At 52.2% G+C, this 14,331-nt stretch overlaps 6 non-coding genes across 6 annotated transcripts; 3 read left to right on the forward strand and 3 right to left on the reverse strand.

The window, feature by feature from the left end:
* Positions 1-2,001: 2,001 nt before the first annotated feature.
* On the reverse strand, positions 2,002-2,075 carry TRNAT-UGU (transfer RNA threonine (anticodon UGU)). Its single transcript has one exon. It is a non-coding gene; the product is annotated as a tRNA-Thr (tRNA).
* Positions 2,076-3,625: 1,550 nt separating this feature from the next.
* TRNAL-UAA (transfer RNA leucine (anticodon UAA)) lies at positions 3,626-3,708 on the forward strand. Its single transcript has one exon. It is a non-coding gene; the product is annotated as a tRNA-Leu (tRNA).
* Positions 3,709-5,580: 1,872 nt separating this feature from the next.
* LOC142820564 (small nucleolar RNA U3) lies at positions 5,581-5,796 on the forward strand. The gene has a single exon (XR_012897791.1). It is a non-coding gene; the product is annotated as a small nucleolar RNA U3 (small nucleolar RNA).
* Positions 5,797-12,368: 6,572 nt separating this feature from the next.
* TRNAV-AAC (transfer RNA valine (anticodon AAC)) lies at positions 12,369-12,441 on the reverse strand. The gene has a single exon. It is a non-coding gene; the product is annotated as a tRNA-Val (tRNA).
* A 433-nt stretch (positions 12,442-12,874) lies between these two features.
* On the reverse strand, positions 12,875-12,946 carry TRNAK-CUU (transfer RNA lysine (anticodon CUU)). The gene has a single exon. It is a non-coding gene; the product is annotated as a tRNA-Lys (tRNA).
* Positions 12,947-13,812: 866 nt separating this feature from the next.
* TRNAF-GAA (transfer RNA phenylalanine (anticodon GAA)) lies at positions 13,813-13,885 on the forward strand. The gene has a single exon. It is a non-coding gene; the product is annotated as a tRNA-Phe (tRNA).
* The last annotated feature ends 446 nt before the right edge of the window (positions 13,886-14,331 follow it).

The following is a 14,331-nucleotide window of genomic DNA, read 5'->3' on the forward strand; positions in this document are numbered from 1 at the left end:
AGGCAGAGTGGCAGCAAATAATTGTAGAGCCTGCGCTCACATTCCATCTAAATGGCATTTCAATAGGGTCAGGCTAGGCTGTGAGAAGGGGCTTTGATCCTAATGACACCCACTGTTACCTAGTAAGAAACAGATCTCAAGGTGGGTGGAGAAAGCTTAGTTAACAGCACTTTGTCTGGCAAAAAACTGCTTATCGATAGTTGTGTTTGTGCAATTGGCATTCTATGATCATTGTCCTCACTTTCCTATTGTTTGTCTGTGTGATCGCTGTCTGGTTTGTAACTGTTTCTGTCTGCTGTATCATTAATTTTGCTGGGGGAAAATCAACAAAGGCGGTGGAGTATGATTGATTAGGAAAATGATAATAGTATGTTACTTTGGTTAGTAACATTAAACTAAAATAATTGGTTAAACAGGACTCAATTTTCACTATATAAACTGGGGTCCGAGAAGGAGACCAGGGAGAAGAAGGAAAAGGGGAAATGAGAAGAGGAAGAAGGAGGAAAAGGAAAAGGAAGGGAGAAGACCAAGAAGGAGGAGGGAGACCTGGAAGCAGAACTCACCTCCGAGGCAGCCTCAGACCAGAGCGCCCAGGACCCCTCTGTACGACCGTTGAAATGGTTTGCTGTGTGAATTCTGTCAGGTGACGTCAGGCCTGGGCACTGGGATTATTTACCATTTTCCCTGAGCTGGTAGGACTCACATCTGTGATGGCCGAGTGGTTAAGGTGTTGAACTAGAAATCTAATAGGACTTCCCTGTGCAGGTTCAAATTCTGCTCACAGTGAGGTTTGTGTTTTGGCCACACCCCTTCCTAGGGCAACAAGGTACCCAAACTCTGAGACCCCTGAGAAGAACGTGCCTGTCCCATCAGAAGGGACACCTGTGCTATGTTTACACTTGCAGCTTCTTGCATCAGTAATATGCAAATGAGGCTAAATGTGGAATATTGCTGAGCCTCATTTGCATAGCTAAGGAGCCACCATTTTTTTCAGAAGAGGCTCTTGCACCAGAAGGAGCGTCTACACTGCCCCTTCTTGTGCAAGAAAAGCCCTCTTGCGCACTGCGATTACACCTATTACTTTTCACTAAACACCATTATCAGACTGCCCAGTGCACATTCCTACCTTCCTTTGTGCACACACCATACCTGGGGCTCTAATTACTGGCCACCTGCCTTTCACACAGATCATTGATCCTTGTGACTTTCAGGTACATTCACATGGCAGCTGTTTAAACATAACGTGCTTCTATTGCATGATCAGCACCAGAGTCTCCGGTTGTGTCTACACTGTGAGTTTTCTCAGCAAAAGACGTGCTCATGAGCAGGGCTTGCCAAGCAGCGGGGAGCTCTGCTCGCCAGCCACGCGGTTTCGCATGGTTCTGCGCTCTGCGCACACGCAGATCGTTCTGCACATGTGCAGATCGCTCTGCTCCAGCTCTTCCGGGATGTAATTATTTACATCCATGGGCGAGTAGATTCCATTATTTGCTGAGCCCTGCTAATGAGAGTCTCATTTACATGAGTCATTATCTCATTTGCATATTTTCTGACAAACTGGTTTTGTGCTGGGGTTGTTGTGCAAAAACAAGCAGCATGAAAGTTTTCTGTTTGTGCAAAACCACCTTTTTCTGCAAGATCATACCCTTTTTCTGCTCCTCTTTTTTGGGAGCATAAGAATCTTGTGGAAAAAGGGAAAATTGTGCAAAAAAAATGTTCACTGCTTGTTTTTGCACAGCAATCCCATTGGCAGAAAATATGCAAATGAGATTGTGACTCATGCAATTGAGTCCCTCATTAACATATTTTTTACAGAGAAAACTTTTAGTGTAGCTGTAGTCTCTATGAGCCTCACTAAATCAAACCCCTAGGGCACCTCCTGCTCTTTGCTATTATCCTATTCCCACTGTGAGGGCACCACCAAGCTCAACTGAAGGTAAAACCAACTCCAGATACATGTTGAAGAATGGTGGGAAGAAAAGACCCATTGACCTGGCAACAAGGCACCACTGGGAGTTGAACCCAGGATCTCCTACTTACAAGGCAGGTGCTTTAGCCAACTAAGCCACAGCACCCTCCTTGGAAGCAGCCCTAAAACTGTTCTACTTTATGGTGCCAGACACCCCCTTCCCATTCCAAAGTGCAGCCGTTCCCCATTCCCCTCCAGCTCTTGCCATGACTCAAGGCCTGCGCAGCCCAAGACATTTGATTGGCAGCTGGTACCCAAAACCTTTCTGTCAATTGTAGCACCAGGCCCCAAAGGGACAGACCCAAGGCAGCCACCTGGTCCTAAGGCCGGGCCTGCAGCCAGGGGGAGGGAGAAGAATCTCTCCTTTCAGCTGGAGTTGAATCAGCCACCTAAGGGCACTTGCCCAGCACCCGCTACAGGCCTCTGCTCTGCCAGCTGAGCTATGGAAGGTGCCTGGGGCAGGCTGCTTTGCCTATGTTGGCCCTCTCATGAGTGCCAGGGCAAGAGCCCCCCGAATGGGAGGGGCAGAGGAACCCAGCAGCACAGGGGTGTCACAGGCGCTTCACCCGCAGAAGGACCCTTGAGTGATCCAGGCAGAAACGCCGCGTCTCGCTCCCTGCAGCTCCCCTTGCTGCCCTGGCAGGCGCTGCCCCTTCTCCCACTGGCCTGGGCCTGGCCTCCCTCCCCGCCCGGCACCACAGAAAGCCCCTTGGCGTGAGCCTGGGCAAGCTTAGGCCCTGGGCTCTGGGGCCAGCCCCGTTGTGTGTCAGAGCCCCCTGGCCACAATGCTACTCCAGGGGGCCTGGTTCCAGGGCCTCCTAATCCCAGGGACTGGGGGGCTGGAGGCCTTTGCCCTGGAGCCTCAGAGCTCCCCCAGTGCCACCTGCCAGGAGGGGGAATCTCCCGCAGGGCCGGTGCGATGTAGAAACCTCTCCCAGGGCAGTGCCCCCAGCCCAGTCCCTGCCCCTTGCGGGGGCAGGTAAGAGATACCCCCTCCCCTTCCCCAGAGAGCAGCCCCCCAGGGCTATAGGGGGCGGATCTGGCCCAGGGCTGCTCCCAGCAGAGGTGGCTTTGATCCCAGCCTGGGTCCAGGGAAACTGCTCCCAGCTCCCAGCATGGGCGAGGTTGGGGGAGTGAGCAGATCAGCGTTTGCAGATATTTACACTTATTTGCATAATGCGTATGCAGATATGCAGGGCTCGGCACTTAGGGCAATCTGCCCGCCCGTGGTGAGTAGATTTTAGCCCGGTGCGGCGCTCAGTGCAGTCTGTGCATGCACAGTGATATGTAAATAAAATGTTACTGGTCTGGCAAAAGTTTGTGAATGGTTTGTCTGTCCATGGTATAAACACAAAGGCTGGAAACACTGGCCTGATCCCTGGGGGCTGGCCGAATGCAAGGCAGGGAAAACATTGGGTGAAGGGAGGGGGCATATTTTCCCCACCAGGCCTTTGTCCCTCGGAATCCCTGGGGACGTTGGGTTTTGTCTCATTTTTCTTCCCTTTTCCCTGCTTCCCTCCTCGCTGTGAGGAGGGGGCGGCTCTCGCCCTCGCGGTGGGAAGCCATGGTACAGGGATGGGATGGGCACATGCTCTGAGAGGGAGTCCCTGGGCTGTTTGGGGAGAAAAGTTTCTCATGTCTGCTTTCCTCCATGCCACCAGGATGGCCGAGTGGTTAGGGCGTTGGACTTAAGATCCAATAGACGTTTGTCTGTGTGGGTTCAAACCCCACTCCTGGTAGCTTCCCTTCTTTGGCGAGACATTGATCAGGATGGTGTTTAATCCTGCTGTGAGGCAGGGGACTGGATTTTGTCTCTGAAGGTCCCTTGGGCTATATCTGCACTGGTGGGTTCTTGTGCAAGAACACATCCATGCTGGTGTGTGTGAGCTGTGCTTCTGTGCAAGAGCATCCATGGCAGTGTGGATGCTCTCTTGTGCAAGAAGCCCTTTCTTACCACACTTTACTATAAAACTTCTTGCACAAGAGTGAGTGGGCAGTGTGGCCCTTCTTGCGCAATAACCGACCAGTGTAGACACAGCCTTCCAGTTCTAGTCCCAGTTCTGATTGGCTGAGCAGGGGCCAGTCACAGGGGGGAGACTCAGGACTTTGTTAAAGCGACGAGGAGTCCTGTGGCACCTTATAGACTAACTGAAGTGTAGGAGCATAAGCTTTCGTGGGCAAAGACCCACTTCGTCAGATGCATCTGACGAAGTGGGTCTTTGCCCACGAAAGCTTATGCTCCTACACTTCAGTTAGTCTATAAGGTGCCACAGGACTCTTTGTCGCTTTTGCAGATTCAGACTAACACGGCTACCCCTCTGATACTTGATTCAGGACTTTGTTGTTCTCCTTAAGTCCCAGCAAATGAGCCAGAACTTCTCGTCTGCTCGGGGAATTGTTCTGCTTCTCGCCAGTGGTTGTCTCTGAGCAGCTCCTGAGTCTCTCTGTGTCCTGGTGCTTCTAACCCACTGGCTGAGCCATCCCTAGGCCGGGCTGTGGGGCTGTAGCTCCTTTGAGGCACTTTAGTCTGATCCATCAGGGTGTGAAACTCCAGACTGAGGGGGACTTTCAGCATCAGGCTTCTGGGTCCTTTTCTTCAGTCCCCACCCCACTCAGTAACCCACCCCCAGCCTCTTCCAGCACAGCCTGCCCCACCTTCCCCTATAGGGCTTCCACAGGGACCTCTGTCCCAGGGGGAATGGGGAGCCCCTGCCCCCAGCACCCACCCAGCCTGCTGCTACTCCCACCAGAGCAGAGGATTCACCCGACACAAGTAAGTGCCTCTGTCCCCCCTGGCCCCCGCTGCTGGTTTTCCCTCCTATGTAGCTTGCTGGCCTAGGTAAGGTCACATGAGACTGCTCATATCACCCCCTCAGCACGGAGCCCTGGGCAGCCGCCCTGCTCGCTCAGGTCTCAGGCTGGCAGGGCCTGCAGGAATACTGGGTTTGAATGACAAGGTGTTGGAGCAGCTATTAAAAGGCTTCTTCCTTGGCAGGGGCTTTGTGCTTGTGGATTGGCTATTTCTTGGATGACTGGTGCTTGCACATGCAGCTGGGCTTTAGCAAATCAGAATGAAGTGAGTCATGAGTAACCCAGCGCCTCTGGAAATGGGAGTGGAGTAAAAAGTACAATATTGTCTAAAAAAATAAAATAACTTGAATAAAAATCAAAGTGTGACTAAAATAAATGACTTGAGTAAAGTACAAACACCCAAAAAAGGTCTTGAGCAGTGTGATCAAGTATTTCTACTTAGTTATTTTCCACCTCTGCCCAGCAGGCAGGGGTTCTTGGCCCCTTGCTGGTCTGTGGACTGGCAGTTTGTTACCACTGACTTAGAGGAGCCCCAGGAACTGCAGTTTCAGGAAGAAACAGCAAGAGATTTTGATTGGCTGCCAGGTGCTCCACATGCTAATCAGGAGGCGTGTTTCTGTAAACAGGGACATGGAGCATATTCTAATATACAGATTTCTAAACCTAGTGGAGTGTGTTTGAATGGGACAAGCATTTTGCTGACATTATTTCTGTTTCACACAGATGTTGTGTGAAAACATTCCTCATGAGGAGAAAGTGAATGCACATGAATGTGGGTGTGTAGCGAGCAGGCTGCTGTTAAGACTGTGCTTTCAGGGATCATTTCTATAGTTGGTAACTAGAGAAATACAGCTGAAAGTGGTTGGTCTCGCTAGCCATGAGGATGAGTGATAGTGTTTTCTTCTGAGCATGAAGCAAGCAGACAGTGTTGTTTTAATGTAATTGCTGTCTGCTGTTGATGATTGTTCCTTCTTTCCTGTTGGGAAGCTGGAGGAAGAGAGCACAAGTTGAGTGGTTGGCTACTGTCAAAATGTTTAAAATTAGTTTTTAAGTCAAAAGGAGCAGGGATTTCACTTTATAATCCTGTCCTGGTTTTTCTTGAATTCCTGGTTTTACATGTGCTACCCTGATCCTGATGTCTTCATGTTGTTCTCTCACCAGCTTTTGGGACTTTTTCCCTGAGCTTCTCACACTCAACTTAGCTAGTCTCTTAGATCTGCTTCATGCGTTGTCCCTCATCTGTTCCTTGGTGGCCTTGGGGGAGACAGATACTAGGTGCAGCCAGGTATTAATTATCCCTTGGGTTAGTGTCTTTCTCCCATAACTTGTAGCTAAGATATTTGTTAGTAACTGGCAGAGGCCGCTGGGGCTCACCCCCGAACAGGCGCCCACAGACTCAATATTGGTGCACAAGATGAAACTCACCCTGCTCCTGGAACAGAAACACTGATGAGCAGTGAGGCCCCTCCCTGGCAGCACCGAGCAGTGAGAGCTGAGTGACAGGGGAGGCAGGTCCAGGGGAAGAAGGCTCCATGACTGCGTGAGAGGGAGGCTCTGCCCTGGCCAGTGGGGAATCGTTGCCTCTCCGAGGGGCCCAGGCCTGGTGAGTCATTTCCCCAGGTTACTGAGTGGGGGCTGGAGCCAGTTCTGTGTTGTCTCCTTCAACAATCAAAGCAAACCAATGGATCTTGTGCAGACCTGACTGTGCTGGGCTAGTGCTGTGTGTGCCACAGAGCTTCCTGCAGGGCTGCCCACACAGCAGAGGGGAGGGGCAGTTTGAGTCACTCATCTCTGCCCCTTCTGAAAATGGCAGGTGCTGTCTTAGCAGTGAGGGAGAGGTGGGAAGGAGCCTGAAGTAACCTCTTGGGTCACAGCTGCTGTAACGTGTGATAGTGAAATAAAAGGTTAGGCAGTTGTCCAGAGGGTAAATTGACCAGGGATCTGTGGCTGGTTTCTTGGAACCAGACAGGACTTGTTCGGGGTAGGTGGGATTGGGTGCTAGGACCCCCCACCTGTGTATTAGGCCCGGGGCCATCTGAGGCATGGATATTGCTGAGGTGTCGGAGGGGTTTTGCTCGTGAGGCTTCAGGCAGGCAGCTGAAGCACTCTGAGACTGGTTTGTGGCCTATTTGGAGAGGTCACCAGTCTGGGGGCTGTAAGGAGCCCCAGATTTGAGCAATTCGCCCTGAGCGGACGCCCTCAGCTGTGCCCAGATACGGCCCGGTCCGTCACAGGGGACCATTCTCCCTTGTCCAGAGGGACAAGAACAGCCAAACAGAACATCAAAGCAGTCAGACTGGGCCATGCCAGTTGTCCAACTAGCCCAGAATCCTGTCTCAGGACAGCAGACAGTTATTAAGTGATCCTTCCCATCTCCCATTCCCAGCTTCTGGAATGCACCAGCTAGGGACACCTGCCCTGTCCATCCCGGTTAAATGCCATTGATTGACTTTTCCTGCATTAAATTATCCAATTTTGTTTTGGGCCTTCTTGCAGATTTCAGTTTTGCAACATCCTCTGGCAAGGAGTTCCACTGGGTGCAAAAATGCTTCCTTTTGGTCTATTTTTAACTTGGTTACTTATCAGTTTCATTCTCTCACCCTGGTTCTTTAGTAGGAGAAAAATAATTTCTGCACCCCTGTCATCATCACATAAACCCCTGTCCCGTCGCCCCTTGCTTGTCCCTTTCCCAAGCTGAGAAGAAGAAGTTCCATGAACTCCTGGGAGCTGCTTTCCAAAGAAGAGGCATTTCCTGTGGAGAAGATGCCAAGCCCAATCCCCTATACAGAGCCCCAGGAAATACCAATGGACACTGGGAAAACTCCCTCTCGGGCACAAAGGCAGCACTTTTCCAATGGAGCTAATTCTGCCTCACCTGCCCCCTGCCTCCAGTGTTCCTGGCACTGCCTGGCCCAGGAGGGCTGGTGTCCAGCAGCTCTCTGCCTCAGTGTGGCTGGCTTTTGGGGAGAGCAACTAGGAAGTGGGGGAGGGGGGCTAGGGCAGCCACTTAGCCCCTGGCTGGCTCTGCCAGTAAAAAGATGATGATGATGATCTCCCTGAACACTGGAGAATGTGGGTATCGATCCCACTGCCTCTTGCATGCAAAGCGAGCGCTTTACCACTTGAGCTAATTCCCCTGCTGTGTTAAGTTTGGTCTTCTTGGAGGCTCTTCCCTTCTCCACAGGGACGTCTGTCTTCTAGGTCAGTTAGTCGTGGGAAAGGAGAAGGCTCCGAAAAGGCCACAAGGGCAACTCTCAGGAAGGAGACTCCCTGCAGCAAAGCCTTGGGTGGGGAGGGCAGCGGCAGGGTGTGGTCTCTTTGATGACCCCTGCCCTGCAGCCTGTCCCACCTGGTCATTGTCATGGACTCTCTGTGAGGTCATCAGCTCCCAATCTCCTTTAGCCAATAAGATGTGGTGCTGCAAAAGGCCCTTGTGATGTCACTGCCACACCCACCCCTGCCCGCCAGGGCTAATGCCCTGCCCCAGGCAGTCCCTTTGCATGGCTGAGCTGCTCCCAGGGGTGAACGTGACACATTTCTTACAGGGGCTGTTCTATTGGGCACCACCCTTTGGGGGAGGAGGAGGATCAAGGCAGGAAGTCAGGGGAGGGGTTGTGATAGGACCGTACCTGTAAGAAATTAAAATGTGGAGTGTGGGCGGCTCAGGGCAGGGATTTGGGGAGTGTGTGAGAGTGGGGGGAGGGGCTCAGGGCAGGGGTGAGGATGTGGAAGGGTAGAGAAGTCAGGGCACATGCAGCCTTTGTTACTCACCTGGCTTGGCTGGCAGCTGACACTCTGTTCCTTGCTTCCCTTCTGCTGCTTCATATCTTAGGGTGCCCCCCGCCTGCCCCGTGCTGAGAGCCAGGCCCAAGCAGGAAAGAGGCGGCTGGGCCCTCTTGGTGTCAGGGTCCCACCACCCATATTCCCACCATCAGCAGCCACAGCCCCTGTCAGCCACTGGGTCAGCCCAGGAAGGGAGGCAGGAAATGGGGCCAAGTAGTGAGTTAGGGTATGAGGGGCAGGCAAAGCTCATCTTGCCTTGCAGGGCCACCAGCAACAGCATGTGTCTTGTGCGCTGCTGTGGAGTAAAGCATCCCTGAGGGAGAACCCTGCCCCCAGGGCTACGTCTAGACTGGCCCCAAATTCCAGAAAAGGGATGCAAATCAGGTAAGTCAGCATAGGGAAATCCGCGGGGGATTTAAATATCCCCCACGGATTTAAATAAACATGTCCGCCGCTTTTTTCCCGGCTTGGAGAAAAGCCGGAAAAAAGCGTCTAGACTGGCCCGATCCTACGGAATAAAGCCCTTTTCCGGAGGATCTCTAGGAATAAGATATCCTCCGGAAAAGGGCTTTATTCCGGAGGATCGGGCCAGTCTAGACATTTTCCGGCTTTTCCCCAAGCTGGAAAAAATAGGTGAAGCTACAGAAGCTGACGGGGACAATCAGCGGGCGGAGGGTTATTTTTTCTCCTCCCTGGGCTGATGTGGCTAGAACTGAGGAGAAGAAAATCCTCTTCCCTTCTCCTCAGAAGATGGAAATTGCAGTTTGTTCTCTCTCTGGTTCTACTAAAGCTGGACCCCAGGACTAGACTTTTCTTTCTAAAACCCTGGTGAAAACTGAGAGTGAATTGCTTGCAGGCTGAGAATGTGAGTTAAAGAAAGTTATCACCCAGGATGGGGCTTGAACCCATGACCCTGAAACTAAGAGTCTCATGTTTTACCCACTGAGCTAGCCAGGCTGTGTGCAAAAAGTTTCCTAATATCCCATCACAGCATAACAGGAGCCAAGTGTTCTCCACTGACTGACTCAAGGCTCTTTCTTGACCCTCATGTGGGGTTCTGGTCTGTGGAGAGGTTTGAACTCGAACCCCACTCCCAACACTCCCACTTCTTTCCCCACAAGGAACAGACCCATTTCCATCTCTCCAGGGACAGGAGAAGGGCTCTGGCCTGTTCTCTGCAAAATGCTCAGCCTGTTTCATTTTCTGCAGGAACGAGTGGGATCCATGCGCCCTGTTCCCCAGTGAGAGGTGTGTGTCCTCTCCCCCCTTTCCACAGACACAGCAGGCCAGGGGGTTGTGCACCTGCAGTGGCCCCTTCCTACTTGGCCTCCCACAAAGCTGGGGTGAAAAGCTGCTAGACCCCAGCCCTCCTGGGCCAAGCCATGGCAGAGGTAGCAGGATTCACTCCCATCTTCTCCTGCCTGCGCCCTGGTACTGAGGGGCCGGCCCCTTTCCTGCTACCCCAGCTCTTATCCCCACAATGCACTTTGTGCAGGGGCCATTGGTCTTTGTGCCAAGGTGCGTGGCTGGGAGCCAGGACTCAGGACCCTTCCCCCAATCCCCCCTCTGACCCACTCACACTGTCTGGCTGCCTCCAGCACAGGCTGAGCTCAGGGGTCAGGTGGGTGACCTGCCCTGCAGCTGTGATGGCATCAGGCCCTTCCAGCCCACCTGCTCAGTCTGGAGATGGAGCTCCAGTGGCCTCTGACACCCAGCAAGAGGAACAAAACTCTCTTTGTTGAACCTTAGTGCATGGAAGCTGAAGCACCAGCACCTTGTAACAACCAGCAGAGTCTTAGTAGGTCCCACCGAGATTTGAACTCAGATTGCAGGATTCAGAGTCCTGAGTGCTGCCCCTTACACTATAGGACCTTTGATGTGAAAGTGCAGTGGGCACCTCTGACTCTCAGCTCTCAGGCTGGCCTCTGCTCTCCTGGCTTCTCTCCAGCTGCTTCATCCCCCAGGACTCCCTGTAAGAAATGTGTCACTTTCACCCCTGGGAGCAGCTCAGCCATGCAAAGGGGCTGCCTGGGGCAGGACATTAGCCCTGGTGGGCAGGGGTGGGTGTGGCAGTGACATCACAAGGGCCTTTTGCAGCCCCTTAGCTTATTGGCTAAAGGAGATTGGGAGCTGATGACCTCACAGAGAGTCCATGACAGTGGCCAGGTGGGACAGGCTGCAGGGCAGGGGCCAGATCAGAGACCCCTCCCCCCCCATGGCTTTGCTGCAGGGAGTCTCCTTGAGAGTTGCCCTTGTGGCCTTTTCAGAGCCTTTTCCTTTCCCACGACTAACTGACCTAGATGACAAACGTCGCTGTGGAGAAGGGAAGAGCCTCCAAGAAGGCCTCTGTAAATGCAGCAGGGGAATTAGCTCAAGTGGTAGAGCGCTTGCTTCGCATGCGAGACGCAGTGGGATCGATGCCCACATTCTCCAGCTGCGGCTCAGCTTTTATCCCTTATTTTCACTGTCAGGGGCTCAGTGGCCTCCTCCCTCTTCCTACCTGCTCTCCCAAAAGAGACAGACCTGGGTCCCCTTTCTTTGCCACCAGCAATTGCCATGCTGCAAAGCAGAGAGTGGAGATATCAGGCTCTGTGGTGCAATGGAAAGCATGTTGGACTTTTAAGCTGCAACAAAATACAGGACTATGTAGCACTTTAAAGACTAACAAGATGGTTTATTAGATGATGAGCTTTCGTGGGCCAGACCCACTTCCTCAGATCAAATAGTGGAAGAAAATTGTCACAACCATATATATCAACGGATACAATTAAAAAAACCGAACACATATGAAAAGGACAAATCAAATTTCAGAACAGAACGGGGATGCGGGGGGGAAGGTAAATGTCTGTGAGCTAATGATATTAGAGGTGATAATTGGGGAAGCTATCTTTGTAATGGGTAAGATAACTAGAGTCTTTGTTAGGACCCCGCCGTAAAGTGTCCAATTTTAGCATGAATAACAGTTCAGAGGATTCCCTTTAAAGTGCAGTTTTAAAAGGCTTTTGAAGCAGGAGGCAGGTAATTAAGTCATTGAGATAATGTCCTTTCTGAGTTAAAATGGCAAGAAACTGTTTTTTTTCTGTATTTTGTTTCAGCTACCCTAGACTAACATGGCTACTTTTCTATCACTCTTTTAAGCTGCAGTGATTCATGTGAGCCCAGCTAGACATTCAAAGTTTGTGGGTTCAAGTCCCATGAGTCTCACTTTAGCTGCTTTCTCATTTCCAGGGCGCAGCTTTTACAGAACAGGCAATCCTTAGGGTGAAACTGGGGTGGGCTTGAGTCCAGACAGTTCCCAGCAGACCCCAGTGAGGATGGAGGGAAGGGCTGGTTCTTGTGGCTGGGGCTGGGAGTTGTTCTGAAAGGCTTCAGGTGCCATTAGATCGTTTTATCCCTCCCTGTCTCCTACCAGTGCTGAGCAACACTCAGGCTATGTTTGCCCTACACTGCTCTTCTGGGAAAAGCTACGCAAACTTCAAAACCCAATTTGTGCAGCTTTTTCTTCTGCTTTTTTTTTTTTTTTTTTTTTTTTGGAAGAGGCTTTTCCGACATTTGGCCTGTTACACTGGGCAAGTCACACAAGGGAGGCAGCAGGCAGAGCTGGCCCAATGCACCAGCCTCCGAGGGCAGGGAGGCCAAGGCACAAGCAGCTGCCTGGCCTAATTTATCTGGCTTCCCCAGGTTGGCACCCAGGGGCATTATCAGCTGACGTTACCCCCCCTCTGTCACATGAGCGTTGGGCTCATCAACAGGCTGGTCAGCAGCAGCTGCAGTTACCTGGGCACCGCAATAAGAGAAGACCCTGTGTTTCTGCCTGGCTTTGAACCAGGGACCTTTTGCATGTTAGGCAAATGTGATAACCACTACACCACAGAAACACATTTCAAGACATGGAACTTGGCTGACTGTTCTGTTTCTAGCTCTTTCTAACACCCTGGTCTGGAGGGGAGGGGGATGCTCCTTGTGAACACTCCACCTCTTGTTTTCAGGGAAGCACCTAATTTCCTCACCAGCACCTTGAGATTTGTAGCTCAAAGCTGGAGCTGCTGTGGAAGGAGGTGAAGCTACAGAAGCTGACAGGGAACAATCAGCGGGCGGAGGGTTATTTTTTCTCTCCCCTGGGCTGATGTGGCTAGAACTGAGGAGAATAAAATCCTCTTCCCTTCAACTCAGAAAATGGAAATTGCAGTTGGTTCTCTCTTTGGTTCTACTAAAGCTGGACCCCAGGACTAGACTTTTTCTTTCTAAAACCCTGGTGAAAACTGAGAGCCAGTTGCTCACAGGCTGAGAATGAGACTTAAGGAAGGGCACCGCCAAGCATGGTGTTTGAACCATGACCGTGAGATTAAGAGTCTCACGCTCTACCAACTGAGCTAGCCAGGCTGCCTGCAAAAAAGTTCCTAATATCCCATCTCAGTGTAACAGGAGCCAAGTGTTCTCCACTGCCTGACTCAAGGCTCTTTCTTGCCCCTAATGTGTGGTTCTGGTCTGTGGAGAGGTTTGAACTCGAACGCCACTCCCGACACACCCACTTCTTCCCCCACAAGGAACAGACCCATTTCCATCTCTCCAGGGACTGGTCCGTTCTCTGCAAAATGCTCAATCTGTTTCATTTTCTGCAGGAACGAGTGGGATCCATGCGCCCTGTTCCCCAGTGAGAGGTATGTGTCCTCTTCCCCCCTTTCCACAGACACAGCAGGCCAGGGGGCTATGAGCCTCCAGAGGCCCCTTCCTACTTGGCCTCCCACAAAGCTGGGGTGCCAGAGGCAGGCTCTGACTGGGAGACCCTCCCAGCAGCCAAGCACATTTCTCAGGCAGCCCCTTCCCTGCGCAGGGGGCACAGGTCACACGCCTGGGTGAATAAGAGCTTGTGGGGACTGGCCAGGGCTTCAAGCAGGCAGCTCCCATTGGCCACAAACAAGCTGGGAGCAGGGACCAGGCCTGAAGCCTTTTCCTCTACAGCAGAGAGACACAAAGGGCCCAGCAGCCCCTTCTCTCAGCTGTGCGTGGGGGCAGGGCGAGCAGGGAATCTGCCTGAGGCTTCTTGCTGCCATGTTGGGTGGCTTCATGGGCTGGATCCAGCCCGCTGGCCTGTATTGCCCAGGCCTGGCTTAGAGGGAACCTTGGCTCTGGGCTGGGGGGGAGGGGCGCTGCGGAAAGGCCAGTCTGGCCTTCCTGGGCAGGGCATGACGACATGCGGCAAAACATCCTAGACACAGAATTACAGGCCAGACAGTCCTCTTTTCACAGCCAAAGTAGCTCAGTGGGGAGAGCGTTAGACTGAAGATCTAAAGGTCCCTGGTTCAATCCCAGGCTTTGGCATGCTCCAATAGGGGCTAATTACTTCAAGTTGATGGTTTTGCTTAGAGCTGTTATCACAACCTGCACTGCAGGAGAAAAGGGGAGATGAGCTGCATCCTGGGGCTCTTCCTGCTTTCTCTTGGCCCTGGGTCTCTATCCTGCCTCAGGGCAGGTACAAGGGCTACAGTTGGGGGGAATCAGGTGACACCACAAAAAACACTCCCTGTTGGCAGTGCTGGAACATGGCACCACATGAGCATGTTGCTAACACCCATGTCTCCCCCCCTCAGGGCCACTAGAGATGTCCTTGCACCCTGGGGCTGTCTGTCTGGGCCATGCACTCACACACACTGGCCCCTCCCTTTCTAGGACAGGGCTCCTGTTGTTCCTTGCTTTACTCAACCTGGGAGTTGGGCTTATCCCCAAGCAGCAGGGGCTGTGTTTACCTGGGGAGCCACAAATAGGAG

This window comes from Pelodiscus sinensis, chromosome 26, assembly GCF_049634645.1.
Source record: "Pelodiscus sinensis isolate JC-2024 chromosome 26, ASM4963464v1, whole genome shotgun sequence".
Lineage (NCBI taxonomy): Eukaryota > Metazoa > Chordata > Testudines > Trionychidae > Pelodiscus > Pelodiscus sinensis.